Source organism: Trachypithecus francoisi, unplaced genomic scaffold, assembly GCF_009764315.1.
Source record: "Trachypithecus francoisi isolate TF-2019V2 unplaced genomic scaffold, Tfra_2.0 Lachesis_group21, whole genome shotgun sequence".
In the NCBI taxonomy this organism is placed as follows: domain Eukaryota; kingdom Metazoa; phylum Chordata; class Mammalia; order Primates; family Cercopithecidae; genus Trachypithecus; species Trachypithecus francoisi.
The window spans coordinates 43,209,090-43,234,530 of record NW_022681467.1 but is presented as its reverse complement, the minus strand read 5'-3'; the positions used below and the strand labels follow the sequence as shown (position 1 = coordinate 43,234,530).

General features: G+C 40.7%; 1 protein-coding gene across 5 annotated transcripts in view; it reads right to left on the bottom strand.

The window, feature by feature from the left end:
* Positions 1-25,441, bottom strand: part of NCOA3 (nuclear receptor coactivator 3) — a 157,654-nt gene that overhangs the window by 77,028 nt on the left and 55,185 nt on the right. For 2 of the 5 annotated variants that reach the window (XM_033186663.1, XM_033186666.1), the window contains exon 2: positions 4,334-4,433. The exons of the other annotated variants lie outside the window; for them this stretch is intronic. The gene's annotated coding sequence lies outside the window, so the exon portion shown is untranslated. The remainder of the gene's footprint in view (positions 1-4,333; positions 4,434-25,441) is intronic. 5 annotated transcript variants of the gene reach the window in all.

The following is a 25,441-nucleotide window of genomic DNA, read 5'->3' as shown; positions in this document are numbered from 1 at the left end:
TGCACTCCAGCCTGGGCAACAGAGCAAGACTCTGTCTTAAAAAATAATAATAATAAAGTTATATAAAATGGACCACATTTTTTGAGATACATAAACTTAACTCAGTTTAAGATTTTTTTTTCCCATTACTTAGTCCATTATTCTATGTTCAATTAAGTAAAAATGTATTTGCTTCCCAGGAGAACATTGGTAAGACATTTATTACAGTCTTTTTTAAATACTATAATCTTCTTGATAAGGGAGTGGGGGACAAGGAATTATTTCAAATTACAGCATATGCATGTCTAGTAAAATAAGGACAGGTATTACCACGTATCTTGAGATATATACTAGAAAGAATCAAGCTGACTTATAATTTATTCTACATATTTAATAAATTAAACATTTAGTTCTATACCAAATCAGCCTGAAAATTCATAATAACACAGTGAAAACAGACGCCTTGGCTTCTGAAAACCTAGATTTTGTAAAGTCCTGCTTCTTGAAATGATCTTGTATTAGACTTTAATTTGATTTCAATTAAACACTTGCTGTGTATCTATTAGATGTCAGGCACTGCACTGGCACTTGGAAATAAGCAAATCACGGTCACTGCCATCAATTAATTAGGAAAAAGGAAGCAGGTATAAACAGACACTAAAGTTCCTAAAATGAAAGCTATGTTCACTCAGTAAGCATCTGCCAAGCATCCATGTGCCACATTGTGCTAGACACCATGGATAAAAGGAATAATTAAAAAGACCAGAGTCCCATGAGAGTATAAGTAAAGAAAAGAGAAAAACTACCCTGCCTTTTTCATGGGGTTGTTGTGTTAAGCACTATTTACATGTGAAAGCAAGACAAATCCAAAACCATTTATCTCAGCCAAAGGGGGAGGTATTAATTGTACAATTTCTGCAATTATGTCCAGAGTTGTCATAACCAAAATGCCATTTGAGTTTCTTTATAATAAGAGGCAAAGGATAAAAAAACTTCGATGAAATGGCCATTTGTGTAAAAATTACATAGGGATACAGGAAACATAAATGGGGTATATAAAGGTAGTTAAAACTGAAAACTTATTTTTAATTCAACACATCCAGGAAATCACACCACATATTTTTGCTTATACAACGATACTATCCACTGATGAACTATGGCACTAAACTAGCCTAAATTTTATTTAATTAGCTTTAGATTAACGAGAAAACTTAAAAATCTGGTTGGCAGATTAGTATAACAGGCCCGGTATCTTTGGCTGAGTTGATGTTACCAAAACAGACATGCAAGCAAGCTGCTTGCTTGTGCTTGTTCTGCCTCTCTCTCCCCGCCACTTTGGAAAAACTGCATGCAGTGCTGCAGGATCACACAAAATAAATACAGGAAAGAGGGTGGGAGGGTCGGGTGGGGAAGTGAGTAAAGCTCTGGGCTCCACCAGTGGAAGGCGTTCCACAAGAATTGCTACAGGGTCAAAAGTTTACAGTGGTTTCAATTTCACCTTTTAGCAGCCAATCAGAAAACACAGGCTGCATGCTGACCCCTCCGGCTACAAATGAACATTAACTCATTGGCTACCAGGATTGCACATTTTCCTTTTCTTATAAGGCTTTCCCTTCTTTTTCCTTTTTTAAGGGCAGGGGAGTGGAGAAGGCAAAGAACATCAGTTCAAGGTGACAATTTTATTCAAGACAACATATTTTAAACAGGTGTTTGAGGGGAGAAACGATCAAGTAATTATCTTCTTTCTTCTTGAAATCTGAGTTTCTTTATCCTGTAGTATCTAACAAACCAATTATTAATGCTAGTATCAAGACAAAGAATGAATTTACGCAGGTAAAGGAGATGGATTTTCCTCCATGAGGCTGCAATTCTACGAACAATTTATAGGATGGTAAAAAGAAAATACTGGTTGTGTATCCAGTAAATGCTTTAAAAGTAACTCAGATAATGACATCTAACTTAAGGATTCGCCTATACCCCAATTTTCTCATTTGCATAGATTCCCTACCCTCTCCTCAAACCACTACTATACACATGCGATGTTCCTCTATCCTTTTCATAATGTGAATCCACAGAAATGCAGGCAGAGCTCCTAAGGTTTAAATTTTGTTTTCTTCTATTTCAGTACCTGGGAGTAACTATACGATAAACTCAGGAGTGAACCATTTGGCAGTAGGTACAACTGCTCTCTATTTATGTAAATTTCTTCAAAATGCAGAAACCAATAAACTAATCCATTAAATAATATTTTCAACACTCTATATTTAACATTGAGCAAGGTTAATATGAAAACCTCTACTACATACACCTTAACCGGACTACATTTAAAAACTAGATGCCTTTGAAGCACCACAGGATAAAAGTGAAATCGCTGTATTAACTGCTCTCCTATCAAAATGATTAGTCAAATCCTAATGAACACACTGTGAATTTGTAGTTAGCAATATTTCTCTCTCTGACACAATAGGTAGTTGAATTTTAATGGACTCATTGACTTAAATTTACCTTTACGTTTAGAATACCCTGTAGGCACCACCATTGCCTAAGAAAACGATTTCATGTAGGATATTAGTTCTTACCCAAACCAGCAAAGTAAGACCCCCGTTCTTTCTGAATACAGGAAAGTAAGCAAATATACAGAAGTGTGTTACTTAATACAACTGCTGAAGGGTTCCAAAATAACTTCAGTGTTTAAAGTTTATAAAGCAATATAATGTCAGTTAAGATAGTAAATAAACTCGATGCTAATAGTTTTTTCTTAATTCAGCATTAAAAGAAGTAATTTTCTAGTGACAATTCCCAAGCCTTCATGATTTAAAGTTTATGCATATTTGGCAATAAAAAGTCTACTTTAAAACAGACCTAGTTGTTTTTTCAACATGACTTGCAAAAGCTTTCCATATATGTATATATAGATATATATTAAATTAGGGGTTTTCTGTATATCTTTTTACAAAATGGCCTCATTTTGAAAGAAAATGGATGCGATAAAATTTTACATCAAGTCAGCATGTTAGCAAGAAGCTTTTTTGTGTGTTCTGAATTTGATTAATACAAGCCAAGGTCACTTCCTGAAAGATGCCTAGCACTGCAGCTGCAGGCAAACTAGGCTCTAGCATAAGGCTGGGGGAAGGGAATGGGTGATGGCATTATTATTAACACTCAGATAGGATTCCATCGCCAGCAGCAGCTATTGGGGGGAGTGGGGAGGTTGGGGAAGATCTCAGAGTTCCTAGTATATTAACATTAAAATATTTCCATTCCGTAATACTTAAAAATAGAAATGTAATTAAATATATAATGCTAATGTCAAAATTGTATCAGAATATCCTCACTGCTACAATGTACAAGAACATTTTACATAGTACTATGCAAATCATTTAATGCCAGACATTGTGTTGAATGCTGAGTTTACGCTAAAGCATTCAGTTTCCACTGAAATAAACTCAACATTCAACACAATGCTAAGCATGACCTGTACTTGCTATGCAAAGCGTATACAAAGGAAGATACAGGCCCTTGAAGAAAACAGAATCAGATTCAAATTTCAAAAACCAAGGGTGGCGTAAAAGTTAATGAAGGTAGAAACTTAAAACACAAAAGCCTATAGTGGAAAATATTTGATAAAGTTTTGTTCTGAAATTCAATTTACATTTTCATTTCACCAACATTAATACAAATATTACTATGCCTCTGTGCTAAAAAATCAAAATACACATAGTAGCAACTAGAAAAAAACACCTCCCTGAATAATTAATAATAATTTATTAAATAGCTACAATGCAGAGCTAGGAAACCATAGTAATTACTTTGTTGTACTCTGAGGTTCTTTACACATTTCAATTCATTGATAAAATACCAGGTATAGTCAGGAAATCTATATGTTCCTTGTATTTTATATATGTAATCTTAGAAACATTAAATTAATTTTGTGTGCCTTTTTCCTATGCACCAAATGGCGGTTATACTTTAACCATGATATTCCACAGAGACAGAGAAGCAGCAAGGCACTGCTGTATTTTTAATGGTTGTATGACAAATGCAAAATGTGGCCTTTTTATCTTGTCTGTATGTTCAAAATTATTGTTTCTATTTTCTACACAACTTAATAATATAATTTTGTCACTGTTGTGCTCCCCACCCTTTTTTTGAAGTTTGATTCAGTAATTTCAACAAAAAAACTGAACAAATGATGTTAGATGCTCAAGTTCAAACAAACTGACCATTTGAATTTTGGAGGTCAATCACTGGCAGGAAAAGGGTTGTTATTTAATGGCTAAGGAGCATTCTGTATGTGCAAAAGACTTCTTAAATCATTTTTAAGGAAAAGGAAGGCAACCAAGTAAAAACATACTGTGAGAAGTCCCTGAATTCAGAGAATCTAATCCCTAGGTGTGGCTAAGAAAGGCACTTCAAAAAGATCCCATCACATGCCCTTTTGAAATAGGACAAACCTGAAAGACAAAGGGTAAAATTAAATTAGTTTTTCATACTCCCTCTCCCCAAGACACCTGTGAGGCAGTGAAGAGGAATGAATTTTTCTTCAATTTTTCCTGGTCCCTACAGGCATACCTCATTTTATTGTGCTTTACAGACATTGCACTTTTTACAAATTGAGGTTTGTGGTGGCCCTGCTTTAGATAAGTCTACTGGTGCCAATTTTCCAACGGCATTTGCTCACTTTGTATGCCTCCCCTACATTTTGTTGATTCTCGTATTATCTCAAGAAGGTTTTTCATTATTATTATATCTGTTACAGTGATGTGTGATCAGTGTTTTTTTTTTTTTTTTTTTTTTGAGACGGAGTCTTGCTCTGTCACCCAGGCTGGAGTGCAGTGGAGCTCACTGCAAGCTCCACCTCCGGGGTTCATGCCATTCTCCTGCCTCAGCAGGAGTAGCTGGGACTACAGGCACCTGTCACCACGCCCGGCTAATGTTTGTATTTTTAGTACAGACGAGGTTTGACCATGTTAACCACGATGGTCTCGATCTACTGACCTCGTGATCCGCCCGCCTTGGCCTCCCAGAGCTGGGCTACAGGCGTGAGCCACCACACCTGGCCTCCTTTTTTTTGACTCTGTCACCCAGGCTGGAGTGCAGTGGCCAGATCTCAGCTCACTGCAACCTCCACTTCCCGTGTTCAAGCGATTCTCCTGCCTCAGCCTCCCGAGTAGCTGGGGTTCTAGGCGCCTGCCAGCACACCTGGCTAATTTTTGTAGTAGAGACAGGGTTTCACCATGTTGGTCAGGCTAGTCTTGAATTCCTGACCTCAGGTGATCTACCCACCTCAGCCTCCTAAAGTGCTAGGATAACAGGTGTGAGCCACCGTGCCCAGCCTGTGATCAGTGATCTTCCATGTTACAATGGTTCATTGTTCGGGGGCACCATGCACTGTGCCCATATAAGATGGTGAACTTAATCAGTAAATGCTGTGTATGTTCTCACTGCTCCAACAGCCATTCCCCATCTCTCTCCCTCTCTTCAGGCCTCCTTATTCCCTGAGACACAACAATATTGAAATAAGTCCAAATAATAACCCTATAGTGGTCTCCAACTGTTCAAGTAAGTAAAAGGAAGAAATGCACATCTCTCACTTTAAGTCAAAAGCTAGAAGTGGGCCAGGCGTGGTGGCACACACCTGTAATTCCAGCACTTTGGGAGGCTGAGCCGGGCAGATGACTTGAAGTCAGGAGCCCAAGACTAGCCTGGCAGGTGAAACCCCATCTCTACCAAAAATATAAAAATTAGCCGAGTGTGGTGGCGCAAACCTGTAACCCCAGCTACTTGGTGCGCTAAGGCATGAGAATCACTTCAACCCGGGAGGTGGAGGTTGCAATGAGCTGAGATCACGCCACTGCACTCCAGCCTGGGCAACAGAGCGAGACTGTCTCAAAAAAAAAAAAAAAAAAAAAAAAAAGGCTAGAAATGATTCAGCTTAGTGAGGAAGGCACATCAAAAAGCTGAGACAGGCTGAAAGCTAGGACTCTTGCACCAAACAGCCAAGTTGTGAATGCAAAGGGACAAATACTGTTTTTATTTTTATTTTATTTTATTTTTTACTAGATACTGGGTCTCGTTCCATGGCCCAGGCTGGGTGCAGTGGTGCAATCACATCTCACTGCAGCCTTGAACTGCTAACTGTTCAAGAGATCCCCCTACCTCAGCCTCAGAAAAAGTTCTTAAAAGGAAATTAAAAGTGCTACTCCAATAAACACAGGAATAACAAGAAAGTGAAACAGCCTTATTGCTGGTAAGAATAATGTTTTACATGATATGGAAAGATCAAACCAACCACAATATTCCATAAGCCAAAGCAAGACCGTGACTCTCTTCAATTCTATGAGGGCTGAGACAGCTGAGGAAGCTGAAGAAAAGTTAGAAGAGGTTGCTTCATGAGGTTTAAGGAAAGAACTCATCTACATAACATAAAAATGAAAGGGCCAAGTGGAGTGGCTCACACCTGTAATCCCAACACTTTGGAAGGCCAAGGCAGGCAGATCACTTGAGCCCAGGAATTAGAAACCAGCCTGGGCAACATGGTAAAACCCTGTCTCCACAAAGAACAAAAAACTAAGTCGAGCATGGTGGCATGTGCCTATAGTCCCAGCTACTCAGGAGGTTGAGGTGGGAGGATTGTTTGAGCCTAGAGGCAGAGGTTGCAGTAAGCTGAGATTGCACTACAGCACTACAGCCTGCAGTCTGGGTGACAGAGGGAGATCCTGTCTTAAAAAAAAAAAGAAAGAAAGAAAGAAACAAACAAAGAAGAAAAGAATTACACTGAATCTATTCTGCCTGTGCATTATAAATGGAACAATAAAGCCCGAATGACATCTGTTTACAGCATGATTTACTGAGTATTTTAGGTCCACTGTTGAGATCTACTGCTCACAAAAAAATTTCAAAATACTACTGCTGGCAGGGCACCGTGGCTCACGCCTGTAATCCCAGCACTTTAGGAGGCCGAGGCAGGTGGATTGCTTGAGGCCAAGAGTTTGAGACCAGCCTAGGCAGCACAGTGAAACCTCATCTCTACTAAAAACAAAAATTAGCTGGGCATGGCGGTGTGTGCCAGCAGTCCCAGCTACTCTGGAGGCTGAAGCACAAGAATCGCTTGAACACAGGAGGCGGAGGCTGCAGTGAGCCAAGATTACACAACTGCACTCCAGCCTGGGCAACAGAGCTAGACTCTGTCTCAAAAAAAAAAAAAAAAAAATTAGCCGGGCACAGTGGCTCACATCTGCAATCCCAGTACTTTGGGAGGCTGAAGTGGGTGGATCACCTGAGGTCAGGAGTTCCAGACCTGCCTAGCCAACATGGTGAAACCCTGTCTCTACTAAAAATACAAAAATTAGCCAGGTGTGGTGACACACATCTGTAATCCCAATTACTTGGGAGACTGAGGTAAGAGAATTGCTTGAACCTGGGAGGCAGAGGTTGCAGTGAGCCAAGATCATGCCACTGCACTCCAGCCTGGGTGACAGAGCAAGACTCTGTCTGGAGGAAAAATAAAATATATATATATATACACACACACACACACACACACACACACACACACACACACATATATATTACTGCTCATTGACAATGCACCTGGTCACCCAAGAGCTCTGATAGCAGTGTACAAAGAGATTAATGTTGTTTTCATGCCCATTAACACCATATCCATTCTGCATTGCAAGGATTATGGAGTAATTTTAACTTTCAAGTATTACCATTTAAGACATATTTCATAAGGTTACAGCTGACACAGATAGTGATTCCTGTGATGGATATGGGCAAAGTGAAATCTTTCTGGTAAAGACTTACCATTCTAGCTGCCATTAAGAACATTTCTGATTCACGGGAGGAGGTCAAAATATCAACACAAATAGGAGTTTGAAAGAAGTTGATTCTAACTCTAATGGATGACTTTGAAGGGTTCAGGATTTCAGTGGAGGAAGTAACTGGGAATGTGGTGGAAATAGGAAAAGACATGGAGTCTGAAGATGTGACTGAATTACTGTAACCTCAAGATAAAACTTCAACAGATGAGGAGTTTGAGGAGTTGCTCCCCCTTTTTTTGGAGACAGGGTCTTACTCTGTCACCTCGGCTAAAATGCAGTGGCGTACCACAGTTCACTGCAGCCTCAACCACCCACGCTCAGGCAATCCTCCTCCCTCAGCTTCCTAAGGAGCTGGGACTACAGGCATGTGACACCACACCTGGCTAATTTTTGTATTTTTTGTAGAGATGGGGTTTCACCATGTTGCCGAGGCTAGTCTCAAACTCCGAGGCTCAAGCGATCCACCTGCTGGGATTACAGCTGTGGGTCACCACACCCAGCCTTAAGGAATTGCTTCTTACAGATGAGCAAATAAAGTGGTTTCATAAGATGGCATCTAACCCGGTGAAGATTCTGTGAACATTGTTGAAATCATAAAAAAGGACTTAGAATATTACATAAACATAGTTATTTAAGGAGTGGCAGGGTGTTTTTTTTTGGGCAGGTGGGGGGGGCGGTTTTGAGACGGAGTCTTGCTCTGTCAACCAGGCTGGAGTGCAGTGGTGCAACTCGGCTCACTGCAAGCTCTGCCTCCTGGGTTCATGCCATTCTCCCGCCTCAGCTTCCAGAGCAGCTAGGACTACAGGCACCCGTCACTACACCCGGCTAATTTTTTGTATTTTTAGTAGAGACGGGGTTTCACCATGTTAGCCAGGATGGTCTCGATCTCCTGACCTCGTGATCCGCCCGCCTTGGCCTCCCAAAGTGCTGGGATTACAGGTGTGAGCCACCGCACCCGGCAAAAAAAAATTATTTTAATTTGTCCCAGCCATCCCAGCTTTCATTAACCACCACCCTGATCAGTCACCATCCATCAATACTGAGGCAAGACCTTCACCCAGCAAGATTTACAGCTTACTAAATGTTAAGATGATTATTAGCATTTTTTAGCAATAAAAATTTTTTTTTTGAGACAGAGTCGGGCTCTGTCACCGAGAATGGAGTGTAGTGGTACAATATTGGCTCACTGCAGCCTCCACCTCACGAGTTCAAGCGATCCTCTCACCTCAGCCTCCCAAGTGGCTGTGATTACCAGCACACACCACCACCATGCCTGGCTAATTTTTATATTGTTTTGGTAGAGATGGAATCTTGCCATGTTGCCCACACTGGTCTCATGGAGCTCAAGGGATCCACCTGCCTTAGCCTCCCAAAGTGCTGGGATGGAGCTACCCACCAGGCCACAATAAAGTATTTTTTAAATTAAGGTATATACATTGTTTCTTTAGACATAATGCTACTGCACACTTAATAGAATGGAGTGTAAACATAACTTTTTACCTGCTGGGAAACCATAAAATTAGTGACTCATTTTATCACAATATTCATTTTATCACAGAGGTCTGAGGTATACCTGTATTTTTTTTTCTTCCACCATGTGAACTATTCCAAAGATAACACAGAAAAAGCACAGACTTACAGTAGCTACCTAGCTTCTTGCCACCGTCTGGCACAAAGGAAGTACCATCATTCCTCCCTGGTTTTATTCAAGTACCCAATGCATTCCTCACTTGTCAAGGAAAGTAAACTCAACTGGAGCCACAGCAGCTTGTTGCCTGGTCTTCTTCCAGGACCAATGCAGCTTCTGTGCCAAAAATAGAACTTGAAAGGAAATACTGACTATAAAACAAAAGCAAACAAAATAGTGGCCTGTATGTCTTCTTGTTCTGCCAGAGTTGTTTTTAACAAAAGACTTAAAAGCCACCAGGTATGGTGGCTCATGCCTGTAATCCCAACCCTTTGGGAGGCTGGAGCAACACTTGAGGCCAGGAGTTCAAGACCAGCCTGGGCAACACAGAAAGACCTCGTTTCTACAAAAAGAAAATAAAATAATTGCCCAGGCATGGCGGCTCACACCTGTAATCCCGGCACTTTGGGAGGCCAAGGTGCATAGATCACCTGAGGCAGGAGTTGGAGACCAGCCTGGCCAACATGGTGAAACCCTGTCTCTACTAAAATTACAAAATATTAGCCAGGCACGGTGGCAGGTGCCTGTAATCCTAGCTACTTGTGAAGCTGAAGCAAGGGAATTGCTTGAACCCAGGAGGCAGAGGATGCAGTGAGCCAATATCGTGCCATTGCACTCCAGCCTGGGCAACAACAGTGAAACTCAGTCTCAAAAAAGAAAAAAAAGGAAAGAAAAGAATTAGCCAGGTGTGATGACATGAACCTTTACTCCCAACTACTTGGGAGGTTGAGGTGAGAGGATCACTTGAGCCCAGGAGTTTCAGGTTGAGTGAGTTGTGATTGCACCACTGCACTGCACTCTAGCCTGAGCAATAGTATAACATCCCAGCTCTTAAAAAATAAAAATAAATAAAAATAAAAACTCAAATATTTTCTGTTACATCAAACGGGATAGACTGGCTATCATATAATTTTAAAATTCTGTTTAAAAAAAAAAACAAACAAAGTACAACCAAGCGCAGTGGCTCATGCCTGGTAATCCTAGCACTTTGGGAGGCCGAGGCGGGTGGATCACAAGGTCAAGAGATAAAGACCATCCTGGCCAACGTGGCGAAACTGCATCTCTACTAAAAATACACAAATTAGCTGGGTGTGGTGGCACACACCTGTAGTCCCAGCTACTCAGGAGGCTGAAGCAGGAGAATCGCTTGAACCCAGGAGCCAGAGGTTGAGTGAGCCGAGATCACATGACTGCACTCCAGCCGAGCGACAGAGAGAGACTGTCTCAAAATACATACATATATACATACATACATAGTACTATACCATGTAAACTGTTAGTACTAGTAACATATGCATATGTTTACTCCTTTTTTAAATTTCTACTTTTTCTTTATTGACAGTCTGCTATGTTGCCCAGGCTGGCCTCCAACTCCTGGGCTCAAGCAATCTTCCTGCCTCAGTCTCCCAAGTACCCAGGACTACAGGTACACACCACCCTATCCAGCTGTGCTTACTCTTTAAAAAGCATATTAGGGCTAGGCACAATGGCTCATGCCTGTAATCCCAACACTGTGGGCAGCCAAAGCGGGTTAACTGCATGAGTTCAGGATTTCAAGACCAGCCTGGGCACATGGCAAAACCCTGTCTCTGCAAAAAATACAAAAATCAGCTGGGCGTGGTAGCATGTGCCTGTGGGCCCAACTATTCTAGAGGCTGAGGTGAAAGGATCGCTTGAGCCCAGGAGGTTGAGGGTGTGGTGAGCTGAAATGGCACCACTGCACTCCAGCCTGGGAGACAGAGCAAGACCCTATCTCAAAAACAAATAAATAAATAAATAAATAAATAAGGTGATATAGATAAGGGGGAAGAAGGAGAAGAAAGTAATTTCAGGTCTAGGAAGGGCTCTCCGAAGACACAACATTTAATCCAAGAGCTGAAAGGAACTAACCACGCAGACTGTTCCAGACAGCACTATCATTCATGTTAATTACTGTTAATCAATTATCTATTTTATTATCATTATGTCTATGTCCAATAGCCCCAACCTTCTTCCAAATTCCACCTTGGGAATCACACTGTAGACCAATGAGAACTGGGAACAAAAAGGGAGGGGTGGAGAGGCTGGGCACAGTGGCTCAAGCCTACAATCCTAGCACTTTGGCAGGCCAAGGCAGGTGGATCACTTGAGGTCTGGAGTTTGAGACCAGCCTGGCCAACATGGTGAAAGCCCATCTCTACTGAAAATACAAAAATTAGCCGGAAATCGCTTGAACCTGGGAGGCAGAGGTTGCAGTGAGCCAAGATCGTGACATTGCACTCCAGCCTGGGCAACAGAGAGAGACTCAGTATTAAAGTGGGGGAGGGAGTGACATGCTTCATTTTTAAACTTAGGTTTAATGGTGTCAATGAAAGAACCATACAAAGTCAGTATACAACATCACTTTCTAGGAAGTATAAGAAGTTAGTGGATGGTCAAGGGAGTACTATCAAAAATAATGCTTGTTCCAATGGATCTAGAAGGAGGAAAAAATGATTCGAATCCCAGCTGTCCTAATTACTAGCTCTGTTACCCCACTTCCCTCCTCAGTTTCTTCCTTTTTTGGAACAGGGTTTCAGTCTGTCACCCAGGCTAAGGCTGGAGTGCAGTGGCATGACCACAGCTCACTGCAACCTCTGCCTCCCAGGGTGAAGTGATCCTCCTGCCTCAAGCTTCCCAAGTAGCTGGGATTACAGGTGCATGACACTATGCTCAACTAATTTTTGTATTTTTAGTAGAGACAGGGTTTCACCATGTCGCCCAGGCTGATCTCAAACTCCTGGGCTCAGGCAATCAGCCCACCTCAGTTTCCCAAAGTGCTGGGATTACAGGTGTGAGTCACCTTGCCCAGCCCTGCCCTACCTATTTAAAGCAGCAGGGCAGTTATAAAGACTAAATAATCAAGATCCTCCCTACCACTGACACTGCCTCTAGATAAGGGAAAGCCATGTCTCTGAGAGTAAAAAAACATACAGCCCAGCCACTCATTAAGAGAGATATCTGGGGCCAGGCACCGTGGCTCATGCCTGTAATCCTAGCACTTTGGGAGGCTGAGGCAGACGGGTCACTTGAGGTCAGGAGTTCGAGACCAGCCTGGCCAACGTGGAGAAACCTCATCTCTACTAAAAATACAAAATCAGCCGGGCGTGGTGGCACATGCTTGTAATCCCAGCTACTTGGGAGGCTGAGGCAGGAGAATCCCTTGAACCCGGGAGGTGGAGGTTGCGGTAAGTCAAGATTGCACATTGCACTCCAGCCTGGGCAACAACAGCGAAACTCCATCTCAAAAAAAAAGAGAGAGAGAGACATCCAGGGGCCTCCCCCTTATCTGTCTTATTTAAACTCAACTCAATAGATGGCATGTATCTGGTTTCCCAACCTCACAACAAATTAAAAGGGAGAGACTATTAGAAGCAATAAAGTACTGAAAACAGTAACAAAGTACAGCTAACTGACTAGCAAACAGTGAAGGAAAACAGGAAAAATAAAATAAAAAGCAAACACAATCGGGAGGCCAAGGTGGGTAGATGACTTGAGGCCAAAAGTTCAAGACCAGCCTGGCTAATTTTGTGAAATCATATTGAAAATAAAAAAAAATTTTTTTAAATAAAAAATAAATGGCTGGATGTGGTGGCACACGCCAATAATCCCAGCTACTCGGGAGGCTACTGCAGTCCAGCCTGGGCGACAGAGAGAGACTCTGTCTCCAAAAAAGGAAAGCAAACACAAATATTCTAAATTACATTTAGAGAGCTAGACTCAAGTTATTTCCACCTAAAAAGAAATAATCCTGTTTAATTCATGAGGTACCAAAGGTGTCACCACTGTGGGAAAAACAATGCTCTTCATTTGTGAATCGTTCAGAATAGATTAGGTATACTTAGACAAAGTGTGAATATGCTTTAAAATGTCCATTTCCATGGGTTAAATTTTTTTTACAAGTGTTACGCCTTAATGGTTGTGGTTTTAGCTATCCACAGCAACCATTTCACTACAGACTTCTCTGTACCTTTCTAATCTATTCTCTACTACTCCCCAGTGTGGTGCTTATAAGCAGCGGAATGGTCAAAGGGCAAGCCGCGAAAGTTACAAAACCATGGGACTTAGATGATCAACAATGTTTAATGGGATTTAAGGTAAGAAGTAGCTTCTCCAAGTATGACACGAAATCCAGACACCTAAAGACACCAGTACATTTCAATACCTTTTTTAAAACAGCATAGGTTTCATATATTTAAAAAAATCATACCATAAACAAAGTTAAACATCAACTGGCTAAATATGGCACAATTTAAACATCAAGATTATAAATAATTATAACCTATCCAATAAACTAAAAATCCATGAGTCCACAATAAATATGAAAATATATACAAAGATTAAGTTCTTGCTTATAGTAGAAAGTCAACTAATAAACACAGAAGGAATAATGTAACTAGAAAATCCCCCATTTGTCCAAAATACTAACAACTGAATCAGGAGGCAAGAATAATCAAAGGACTCTAAACTAGTAGGTAAAACTTTACAGAATAAGTAGCTTGTTTCCCTAATCAGTCAAAATGCCACAGGATACTTTACAGTATCTATCCACAAGTAACTTTATAGTGGAGAAAGTAGCAGACACCACTTCAGTCAAAGTTAACATTGCCAGTTCAAGCCTGTAATCCCAGCACTTTGGGAGGCCAAGACGGGCGGATCACAAGGTCAGGAGATCGACACCATCCTGGCTAACACGGTGAAACCCTGTCTCTACTAAAAAATACAAAAAACTAGCCGGGTGAGGTGGCGGGCGCCTGTGGTCCCAGCTACTCGGGAGGCTGAGGCAGGAGAATGGCATAAACCCAGGAGGCGGAGCTTGCAGTGAGGGGAGATCCGGCCACTGCACTCTAGCCTGGGGGACAGAGCAAGACTCCGTCTCAAAAAAAAAAAAAAAAAAAAAAACATTGCCAGTAGCAGGACTAAACAACATGAGTCTCCTGGTGAGATGGACTAAGAAGCACACATCACGTCTATGTGTTTTCTGACCCCAAAATGCAGAACCTGAATCTAAACATGAGGAAACACCACACAAACATGGAGGAACTTTCATAAAGTAACTGATCTCTACTCTCCAAAAGTATCAATGTCATGAAACAACAAAGATCAGAAAATATCTCAGATTAAAGACCAAAGAAACAGAATGATGGAATGCGTGAACCTGGATTTCTCTTCCTCTAGAGGATATTATTAGGACAACTGATGAAATCTGAATATTATCTATAGAGTAGATTATTGCATCAATATTAATTTCCTGATTTTTATAATTGTAATATGATGAGTATTTAGAAATAAAGGGGTATCCTGTCTGCAACTTAGTCTCAAATGGTCCAGAAAACCATAATTTTATGCATTTTTTTAATCAAGATAAAAAGAAGGCGAATGTAGTAAAATGTTAACATTTGGTGAATATGAGTAAAGGGTACCCAGAATTATTTATATAAATGTCATGCAACTTTTCTGTAAGTTCCAAATTAAGGAAAACAAAAATTTGCTTAAAAAAAAAAACCTGGCCAGGCTCACGCCTGTAATCCCAGCACTTTGGGAGGCCACGGCGGGCAGATCACAAAGTCAGGAGATCAAAACAATCCTGGCTAACACAGTGAAACCCCGTCTCTACTAAAATACAAAAAAATTAGCCAAGCATGGTGGTGGGCACCTGCAGTCCCAGCTACTCTGGAGGCTGAGGCAGGAGAATTGCTTGAACCTGGGAGGCAGAGGTTGCAGTGAGCTGAGATCATGCCATTGCACTCCAGCCTGGGTGACAAGTGTAAAAACTCCTTCTCAAAAAAAGAAAAAAAAAAAAAATACCCTATAGTTATGTAACAGAAAGAAAACATCTCTGGTGTATAAACATACAAGGAATTAAAGGTTAGGATACATAGGAGCTTTACAAATTAGTCAGAAAAGACAATCTATTAAGAAAAATGGATAAGAAAAGACAATCTACTAAGAAAAATGGACAAAGAAGCAGAGTAGGCAATTTACGGTAGTACAAATGGCCAGTAAACACATGAAAACATGCACAACCCTTCCAAGCATTTAGGAAATGTAAAATAAAGAAAATGGCACTGTGGCAAAAGTTGAAAACTTTAAATGCATATATCCTTTAGACTCAACAAGTCCATGGCTAGAAATATAGCACAAGTACATTAAGACACAAAAGATATAGACACCACTGAGGTTTTAACAAAGATAAAAAATGTAACAAGGATATTCACCACAATATTCTACCTAAAAAACGGGGGGGGAATAAATAATGAGCATCAATAGGGGAATATAAACTCCAACTTGATGCAAGCTCCTTGAGGTGAGAGATTTCAGTTTGTTCTGTTTGTTGAATATATCCCCAGTAACTTGCACATGACAGGTACTCAATAGTTTTTTGCTGAATTAATAGATAAGTGACTAAATAAAGGACATCCAACAATGGTATATTATATAGCCATTGAAAATAGGGCAGTAAATGTCCAAATACAATCACCTAAAAGGATGCTGATGCTACAATAACTGAAAAACAAATGCAAGAAAAATAACACGATTGTTTTAATGTGTGAGAACAATGTTTATACAGATGTATCTGCTTATACTTGGGGAAAACATGGAGAAGGGTGCATACATTTTTTTTTTTTTTTCATTTTTTGAGACAGGGTCCCGCTCGTTCCCCAGGCTGGAGTACAGTGGCACCATCACGGCTCACTGCAGCCTCACCCTCGGGGGATTCAAGCAATCCTCCTGCCTCAACCTCCCAAGTAGCTAGGACCACAGGTGCACGCCACCACACCGGGCTAATTTTTGTATTTTTGTAGAGACAAGGTTTCATCATGCTGCCTAGGCTGGTCTCAAACTCCTGAGCTCAAGTGATCCTCCCACCTCAGCCTTCTTTTTTTTTTTTTTTTTTTTTTCTTCTCCAGATGGAATCTTGCTCTGTAGCCCAGGCTGCAGTGCAGTGGCACCATCTCGGCTTACTGCAAGCTCCACCTACCAGGTTCAAGAGATTCTCGCACCTCAGCCTCCTGAGTAGCTGGGTCTACAGGCACCCGCCACCACACCCAGCTAATTTTTTTGTATTTTTAGTAAAGATGGCATTTCACTGTGTTGGTCAGGCTGGTCTCGAATTCCTGACCTCAGGAGATCCACCTGCCTCGGCCTCCTGCTAGGATTAAAGGCATGAACCACCGTGCCTAGCCCCACCTTAGCCACTTAAACTGCTGGAATTACAGGCATAAGCTACCATGACTGGCCTGCACTCAAATTTAATATGCAACTGAATTGAGGGCACGGTTTAATTACCGTACCACTTTTTTCCCTAACTTCTTAGAGCAGTTTTAGGTTCACAGCAAAATTGAGCGCAAGTACGGAAACAGCGTATCTATTCCCTCTACATATGCATCTCCTCCCCCATCATAAACACTCCCTACCAGAGTGTTGAGTTTGTTACAACTGGTGAAACTACACTGACACATCATCATCCAAAATCACTGACTTTCAGGTGGTAAAATTACAAATAATTTTGCATTGTAATTTTTAAATAAAACAAAAATGATGCCATCAAAAAACTTTTTTTTTGTTGTTGTTGTTGTTGTTGTTGTTGTTGTTGAGACGGAGTCTCGCTCTGTGGCCCAGGCTGGAGTGCAGTGGCCGGATCTCAGCTCACTGCAAGCTCCGCCTCCCGGGTTTACGCCATTCTCTCGCCTCAGCCTCCCGAGTAGCTGGGACTACAGGCGCCCGCCATCTCGCCCGGCTAATTTTTTGTATTTTTTTTAGTAGAGACGGGGTTTCACCGTGTTAGCCAGGATAGTCTCAATCTCCTGACCTCGTGATCCGCCCGTCTCGGCCTCCCAAAGTGCTGGGATTACAGGCTTGAGCCACCGCGCCCGGCCCAAAAAACTTTTTAAGTTCTACAAAATGTTAAACTCCTTAATGTAATATAAAAAGGATACATTAGGAAAACAATTAGTGACATCCAGCAGTAGTCTCCGATTCAGAATCTACTTCCAATACTCTAAACAAAGAAGTATGAGAAATGCAGACAAAGCTTGTGGTACCTAATGCTCACATAAACATTACTTTTAGCCAGGCGCGTTGACTCACGCCTGTAATCCTACCAGTTTGGGAGGCCTAGTGGAGAGGACTGCTTGAGGCCAAGAGTTCAAGACCAACCTGGCCAACATAGCAAGACCTCATCACTATTAAAAAAAAATTACTTTTAATAAAAGTAGCCTCTAAAATATTATTAAAAGTTCTGCACAATTACATGTAAAAGGATACAGAAACATATGGAGAATATACAGAAGAAAAACAAGAATTTAGAAAATATACCAAAATGTTAATCCCCACAATTACTAGTAGTACTTTCTCCTGCTTTGAAAGTATCCCAAATTTTCCAATGTGATTGCTATGCTTTTATAATCACAAAATAATAAAAGGTTTGTGGCACAGTTGTGATTTATCACTCTATATAAACATTCCTAGGCCTTTTTACATTCAAAATACCAAACCCTAACTAACTCCTTAAAGCTAGATCCCAAATCCAATTCCTGACCCTCATTTGCCAACACAAATTAAAAAAAAAAAAATCAAGACAGAGGGACAGATGGCAAACAAGTATATTAAAAGATGATCCACATCATACGTCATCAGGGAAATGCAAATTGAAATGATGACACTAATACACACCTGTTGGAATGGTCAAAATCTAGAACACTGACAATACCAAACACTGGAAAGTATGTGAAGCAACAGGAATTCTCATTGATTGCTGGTAGGAATGCAGAAGCCATTTTGGGAGACAGTTGGGCAATTTCTTAAAAAACTAAACATATTCTAACCAGCAATCATGCTCCTTGGTGTTTTACTCAAAGTTGAAAACTTACATCCTACACACAAAAACCTACACACAGGTGCTTATAGCAGCTTTATTCATAATTGCAAAAACATGGAAGCAACCAAGATGTCCTTCAATAGGTGATTGGATAAATTGTGGCACATGTAAAAAATGGAACCTCATTCAGCACTGTAAAGAAATATGCTATCGGCCGGGCGCTGTGGCTCACGCCTGTAATCCCAGCACTTTGGGAGACCAAGATGGGCGGATCACGAGGTCAGGAGATCGAGACTATCCTTGCTAACCCGGTGAAACCCTGTCTCTACTAAAAAAATACAAAAAACTAGCCGGGCGAGGTGGTGGGCGCCTGTAGTCCCAGCTACTCGGGAGGCTGAGACAGGAGAACTGCGCCACTGCACTCCAGCCCGGGCGACAGAGCGAGACTCCGTCTCAAAAAAAAAAAAAAAAAAAAAGTCTACTTAAAACAACAACCAAAAAAAATTGGTCAGTCCCATTAGCTCACGCCTGTAATCCCAGCACTTTAGGAGGCTGAAGAAAGCAAGCAGATCCCTTGAGCTCAGGAGTTCGAGACCAGCTTGGGCAACATGGTGAAACCCTGTCTCTACAAAAAATACAAAAAATTAGCTGAGAATGGTGACTGCACGCCACTCAGGAGGCTGGAGGCTACAGTGGGAGGATCGCCTGAGCCCCAGAAGTCAAGCTGCAGTGAGCCAAAATCACACCACTACACTCCAGCCTGGGTGACAGAGACCCTACCTCACAAAAAAAAAAAAAAAAGAGGGATAAGACTACATATTGGGTACTGTGTACACTGCTCGGGTACACCTAAAAACTCAGAAATCACCACAAAAGAACTCATTAATGTAACCAAAACCACCTATAACCCAAAAACTATTGAAATAAAAAATGTTTTTAAATCAAAGCAAGCCGGACTGTGAGAAAAATGTTTAACACATCAAGAATTTACATTCCAAAATATCCAAAGAGCTCTTCAATGACAAAATGGTAACACAAGAGACCAGTTAAAAGATGGACAAAAGACATCTCATTGAAGATATACAGATGGCAAATAAGCATACGAAATGCTGAACATCATCTGTTATTACAGGACTAATTAAAACAATGAGATACGACGACATACCCATTGGAATGACTAAAATCTAAAAAACTGACAATACCAAATGTTGTGAGCATGCAGAGTAACAGGAACTCTCATTCATTGCTGGTGAGAATACAAATGGTACAGCCACTTCGGAAGACAATTTGGCAGTTTTTCACAAAGCTAAAACCTAGCTTAACCATAAGATCCAGCAATCACACTTCCAGGTATTTATCCAATTGAGTTGAAAACATGTCCTCATGGCCAGGCACAGTGGCTCACATCTGTAAACCCAGCAATTTGGGAGGACAACGTGGGCAAATCACTTCAGGTCAGGAGTTTGAGACCAGTCTGGCCAACAGGGTGAAACCCTGTCTCTACTAAAAATACAAAAAGCCAACCATGATAGCGCACACCTATAATCCCAGCTACTAGGGTGGCTGAGGCAGAATTGCTTGAAACCAGGAGACAAAGGAGTGAGCCAAGATTGTGCCACGGCACTCTAGCCTGGGCGACAGAGCGAAGTTGTCTCCAAAAAGAATTAAGGCCAGGTGCGGTGGCTCACTCCTGTAAAACCAGCACTTTGGGAGGCCAAGGTGGGTGGACTGATTGAGGCCAACAGTTCGAGACCAGCCTGGCCAATATGGTGAAAGCCCATCTCTATTAAAAATACAAAACTTGGCCAGTGCAGTGGCTCACGTCTGTAATCCTAGCACTTTGGGAGGCCGAGGTGGGAAGATTGCATGAGTTCAAGAGTTCGAGACCAGCCTGGGCAACAAAGTGAGAACCCCCCCCCACCCCGTCTCTACTAAAAATACAAAAAATTAGACAGGTGTGGTAGGGTGCGCCTGTAGTCCCAGCTACCCGGAAGGCTGTGGCAGGAGAATCACTTGAAACTGGGAGGCAGAGGTTATAGTGAGCTGAGATCACGCCACTGCACTCCAGCCTGGGCAACAGAGCAAAAAAAAAAAAATTACCCAGTGTGGTGGCGCATGACTGTAATCCCAGCTACTCAGGAGGCTGAGGCAGGAGAATTGCTTGAACCCAGGAGGCAGAGGCTGGGGTGAGCAGAGATCATGCCAATGCACTCCAGTCTAGGCAACACAGTGAGACTCCGTCCAACATAACGTAACATAAATAAGAAAAACATGTCCACACAAAATTTATATGCAAATGTTTATAGCAGATTTACTTATAACCACCTCAAACTAGAAGCAACCAATATGTCCTTCAATAGGTGAATGGATAAGCTGTGGTACATACACACAATGGAATATTATTCATCAATAAATAGAAATGAGTGATCAAGTCAAGACACGGAAGAACCTTAAATGCAAATTGCTAAATGAAAGAAGCCAGTTCAGACTGGCTATGTACTGTATGATTCCAACTATATAACATATGGTAAAGCCAAAACTGTAGAACCAATTAAAAGGCCAGTAGTTGCCAGGGGTTCCAGCGGGGAAGGGAGGAGGCATTGATAGGTCTGAAGTACAAGTAACTTATTGAGAGGTGAAACCATTCTGTATGATACTGTAATGGTAGGTATATGATACTATGCATTTGTCAAAGCCCACGGAATTGTAATACAAAGAGTGATCTTTAATGTAAACCATCGAGTTTAGTTAATATTGTATTATATCAGTTCACTAATTATAACAAATGTACCATGTACCACGCTAATCCAAAATATTAACAGTAAACAGGAACTCTGCACTATCTGCTCAGCTTTTCTGTAAATATGAAATTATTTTATAAATAAATCTATTAATTTTTTTAAATCATGAGTGGCAAACAAGATCCACTTGATAAAGCAGTATACAACACACATTAAGTCATCAACTTTTATGATTTGTTTTTATAAATGGGTTGGATTTCATAGAACTTTCAAAATTAAAGATGCAGAATTCTTACACCACATATTTATTTCTATATCTAATGTCACCCAATGCTCCCAAGAGGAAAAGTAAAATGAAAATTCCTCAAAGACTTAATGCAATCTCTGGGTCATTAACCCAAACATGTCTGGTTCTCAATTACACATTTTAACTTGCTCTTTTTTATACTTAATCAATGCAAGTGTTTCTTTCAAATTCTCATACAGGCCAGGCACGGTGGCTCACGCCTGTAATCCCAGCACTTTAGGAGGCCAAGGCAGGTGGATCACCTGAGGTCCGGAGCTCAAGACCAGCCTGGCCAGCATTACTACTAATACAAAAATTAGCCAGGCATGGCGGCGCACGCCTGTAATCCCAGCTACTCGGAAGGCTCAGGCAGGAGAATCATCTGAACCCAGGAGGCGGAGGTTGCAGTGACCCGAGATCGCACCATTGCACTCCAACCTGGGCGACAAGAGCAAAACTCCTTATCCAAAGACAAAAAAAAAAAAAACTTTATCATCAAATATATAAGTATCATACTGAATATATAACAATATTCTGAAATTGACTTGATTATGCAACGAAAACCTCCTTCCATAAACTTGCCTTGACAACTGTACTAACTTTGATATCACCAAAACATGTTAGAGAGTTACAGACTGCTGGCAATTCACATAAAAATCTTACAGCTATTTTACAAAGAAGTAATTTATCTTGTAAAATTGTAAAGTATTCTGATATTTTTGGATTAAATACAAAAGGCACAAATATGTAGCAAAAATGAAACAATAACCTTATTATCAAGAATTATGGAAGAAAATATTTTAAACCAGTTTCACAGGTAGCTCCTTCTTCCCATGGATAACCTGACAGGCAGGGTGGGGTGCCTCAGAGGCCTGTAATCCCAGTACTTTGGGAGGCCAAGGCAGGAGGATAGCCTGAGGCCAGGAGTTTGAAACCAGCCTGGGCAACACAGCAGGATGTCATCTCTACACGGAAAAAAAAAAAAAATTAATAAATAAGTAATAAAGCATAACTTGACAGTAGCTGGGTAGATTCACAAATAAGGAAAGCAATATCGACCCCGCCTATTTCCAATAATGACAAAATCTGCAAGTACTAGGTGAGCACTTAAAGTACTGTCACTTATTACACCAGTATCTTTTGAGATACAGGTACAAACAGAAAAATGGCACTTTCAGCACAGGTTTTGGAGAGCAGAAAAACTTGCACTGAAGCCTTTTTTTTTTCCTGGTTTTTTTTTTGAGATGGAGTCTTACTCTGTCACCCAGCCTAGAGTACAGTGGCATGATTTCGGCTCACTGCAGCCTCTGCCTCCTGGGTTCAAGCAATTCTCCTGCCTCAGCCTCTGAAGCAGCTGGGACCACAGGCATGCACCACCACACTCAGCTAATTTTTGTATTTTTAGTAGAGATGGGGTTTCACCATGTTGGCCAGGCTGGTCTCAAACTCCTGACCTCAGGTGATCCTCCTGCCTCGGTCTCCCAAAGTGGTGGGATTACAGGCGTGAGCCAGCACACCCGGCCAAGGTCATTCTTTAAAGCTCCAAAATGGGAAAGTATGTTCAGGCTTTTAAAGAACAGCACTAAAAACAATCTCATATGAATCTCATATGGCAATAACACTTAAGAGTTTTGCAGTAAAATAAAACTGTTAATTACAGTAAAATACCATTAAGTTATCAGGAAAGCATTTCATGACACAGATAAGGAAGAACTCTAGAAACTGTGACTGTCCACTCTGATGAAGCACACCCTCAAGTTTGTTAAGATTCCACTTGTGACAAGCAGTAAATCTTAGCATAATAAAAATATTCTAAGCAGAATTAAATCAATCAGGCTATTTAGCTAAATTAGAGCCAATAGATTCATTCAGATAAAAACCCAGGAAAAAGCCAACCCTCTAAGTTCTATAACATTTTAAATAGAAATAAACTGGTTAACAAAAGCCATTTACAAACAAATCAGTGGAAAGCAACAGTAAAATAATAATATTCAAAATTAAGAAAACCTCGAGTTGAATGATACTGAACCAGTACAATTGTTTAGCATGTAACATATCCCATAACCAGGAATAGCCCAAAATCAACTTGCTTCCTTTCAAATCACCTAATATTTGCTTATCCCTATAATTTAAAAGTTTATACCATACCTAATGTAATCTAGTTAAAATCTTTTCTTTCAGCAACCACGATTTACCAAAAAGCTTAAACCATTTTTTTAAACCAGAACTGTTCTGTTTGAGATCTAGCTTATATTCATTTTTAAAAAGGAAGATAGAGTACTTGTCCAAAAAGACTTTATTCAGTGTTTCTCTAAAATGCCTTAGATCCAAATCTAGATTAAGAAAATCTGGGTAGAACCACATATTAACTAATTTTTATCAGATGAAAGGTTGTGCTTTATAAACAATCCCAAGTAACTTCTACTAATTTTGTCACTCCAATTATTTTCATTCACCACTTTAAACCCAGAAAAACATGTTATTTAAATTACTCTAAACTAGATCCTACCATAAAGAGAAAGAAAGGAACAAACATTTATTAAATTTCTAAGATGCACACCATTTCACTGTCCATGGATGAGAACTAAAGTTGAGTTAGAATAATTTGCTCAAGGTCTCTCAACTGATAGAAACAAGAATCACAATTCAGAATAGCTTAAATTCCAACTTCATAATTTGTACTATCCTCCCTCCTAATTTTAATTGTACTAATCACTGTGATTATATAAATTTGAATTCTAAAATTACCCAATAGCAACTATTTTGCAATACTGGGGAAAGAAGGGACATAGGCAGAAAACAAGATCCCAACAACTATCCAGTACTAACCTTTTCAAATATGTAACCAAGGAATCTTAAAAGTCAGGTTCTGGCCGGGCGCGGTGGCTCAAGCCTGTAATCCCAGCACTTTGGGAGGCCGAGACGGGCGGATCACGAGGTCAGGAGATCGAGACCATCCTGGCTAACACGGTGAAACCCCGTCTCTACTAAAAAAATACAAAATTAGCCGGGCGAGATGGCGGGCGCCTGTAGTCCCAGCTACTCAGGAGGCTGAGGCAGGAGAATGGCGTAAACCCGGGAGGCGGAGCTTGCAGTGAGCTGAGATCTGGCCACTGCACTCCAGCCTGGGCGACAGAGCGAGACTCCGTCTCAAAAAAAAAAAAAATAAATAAATAAATAAATAAATAAATAAATAAAAGTCAGGTTCTATCTCTTTTTTTTGAAACACAGTTGTGCTCTGTCGCCCAGGCTGGAGTGCAGTGGCGCAATCTTGGCTCATGCAACCTCCACCTCCCGGGTTTAAACAATTCTCCTGCCTTAGCTACTAGGGTGGCTGGGATTACAGGCACGCAGAACATAGCAAGACCCAGTCTCTTTTTAATACTTTTTTAAATCAAAAAATAATAAAACCAATTCAGTTAATCCATCCTTCCTATAGTTTAGTCTAGAATGGTGCCTCTCAAAACTAAGAAGCAGAAACACCTGGGGGTCTTGTTAAACATACTCCTGGGCCCAAAACCCAGAGATTACAACTCAGCAGGCCTGAGATAGAACCCAGGAATTTGAATTTCTAGTCTCATCCAGACGATACAGATACTGTAAGGAAATAGACTACACTTTTGAGTAGCAGTGGTCTAGAACAAATCCTCTGATAGCTCTCAAATATCCCAACCTGAAAAACACTTCCACCCTTTCTCATACTTACTACTTGCTCACTGACAGTCTCTCAATTCACAAATACTTTTGAAAGTTTCAACTAGTTCTGTCAACTCCATTTCTCAAAATAATACCAACTGAGGTTAAAGATTCAAATAAATCATATTTAGAGCAAAATATCACAGAATAAAGTCTTCAAAAGGGATTGGATAAGCCTTTAATAGAGTTAAATATGGTATGTGGCCACAAAAAAAAAATATCCTATAAGTCACCAAGAGCAACACTGAGTTGACGGAAGACCTTGATTCTGCCACTTCCCATCTGACCTTAGGAGAAAACATGAAGTAATTTCACAATCTGTCTTTAATAGCTTTTTGTACAGACTTACATGAAAATTCCATATTTATGTTCTCATAACGACAATTC